A 1,703-nucleotide genomic window follows, 5' to 3' on the forward strand; every position below is an offset into this window, starting at 1 on the left:
CTGTAGTTATGCTGAGCCGTGTTGTATCTTGGTGGTTTACTGCAGACTAGTTTATTCAAATTAATGCAAGTCCCTTTTATAGAGTTTGACAGGGTTCAAACGCCAACATGACAATACACAACAAACCGCATTCCTACGTTCAGGTGTTGCCTGAAAACAAATTACATTCGTTGTTTGTAAGATCCGTTTAGAAGATTACGCGTGCTCGGCGCCTGCGAGACTGGGGTAGACCAGTCCGCCCTTCATGCATGTCCTCTAAGATATATGTTGCCTACCTACTTGGCGCTATGGGAGCTTGCATGCAGGTTCGTACCGGCAAATTGCGGACGTACTTTCTGGATGGTCCCTACTCGCTCGGTCCGTGGAGGTGCCGTGCCGTGCACATGGCGATACGAAAATCCGCTTAAACTCCCGCATGCTCTACAGTTACTACAGAAGTGCACGCGCGGGGTTAATGAGCCACCTCACCGATAGAAAAAGTGTTCAATTTTGCACTCTTTCAGGGTGCTTTTTACCAATTAGCACAATTTATGGTCTTTAAACATAGCATACTGCAGAGTGTGCAAAGTTTAAACGTCTGGAAAGTGACAGGTGTTGGTCACACACTGGTCTTAATTACAGTGCAGAAAAGAGAATACCAAATGCCAAAAAAGTTGCACATCAGTTTGCAGTTGTCTATAGACCTTTGCGAAGTGTGCAAAGATCGCACACTTTGTGATGTTGAGTTATGTTTCAATACTAGAATGAGTGAAAAGTTTGCACATTTGAAAGCAATTATTAGTGCACAAGTTTCTACATTAGTTTTTACCAGTGCTGGTGTACGCGTTTACTTCTTTATGGCGCAACTACTTTTCCGTGCGACTTTCCACGCGTCGTGATCTCCGTCTCACCTGCAGGGTGAAGAACGTTCTTTGCGCTCGAGAAGGGCCACCCACCAGCCACCAGCAGCAGCCAAACTTTCTGATCGGGGGCGGCCAAGGCCATCTCTGATGTGCTCGAGGCGACAAATTTGACGTCAACTTACCACGCAACTTTTTCTTTCCTTTTTTATGGGCGTCGTTTGGAATTATCTGCAATAAAAATGGAACGGCCAACACTGTTCAACGCATAAATCCTCGCGTACGCCTCGAGTTTGACTTGGGGCGCATAGCAAAGCGGCTGGTGGACGGGGTTTTTTGTAGGTTCGTTTTGTTTACCGCAGTTTTTGGAAGACTGTGAAAAATATCTACGTTAATTTACAACATGTTTTGTATTTTTAATTGTTTCGGACATATGTTGTAAATTTCTTGTTCGTCAATGAATGTAATCTTAAAATTCCAAATTGTAATTGTAATTTTACAACATACATGGAAAATTGTTCTGTAACCCTCACGAGATTTTCTCACAGTGGAATCGATACGCCGGAGCCATTTACGGCAGGCGTACATTCCGTTGAGCGTCTTCTGCGATGTGATGAACAATGTAATCCGAAGTAATCCATAAATGATGTGAAATTTGTCTAATGACGGTGAGTATAATGATGGTTGTAGGAGTTGTGCGGGGTTGGGGCGTCTCTTGGAGGACACATCCCTTCCCCCTCCGCACTTGCGCGGAGAGCGTAACCTTCGACCTTTCGAGCGCGATCGAGCGCGGGGGTAGGAGGGCTCAGTGGTGGGGGTAGAATATGGAGAGAAGAGGGAGAGAGGAGCGTGGCGTGGGGCGTG

The sequence above is a fragment of the Frankliniella occidentalis genome, unplaced genomic scaffold, assembly GCF_000697945.3.
Source record: "Frankliniella occidentalis isolate FOCC.00 unplaced genomic scaffold, Focc_3.1 Scaffold18, whole genome shotgun sequence".
Taxonomy (NCBI): Eukaryota; Metazoa; Arthropoda; class Insecta; order Thysanoptera; family Thripidae; genus Frankliniella; species Frankliniella occidentalis.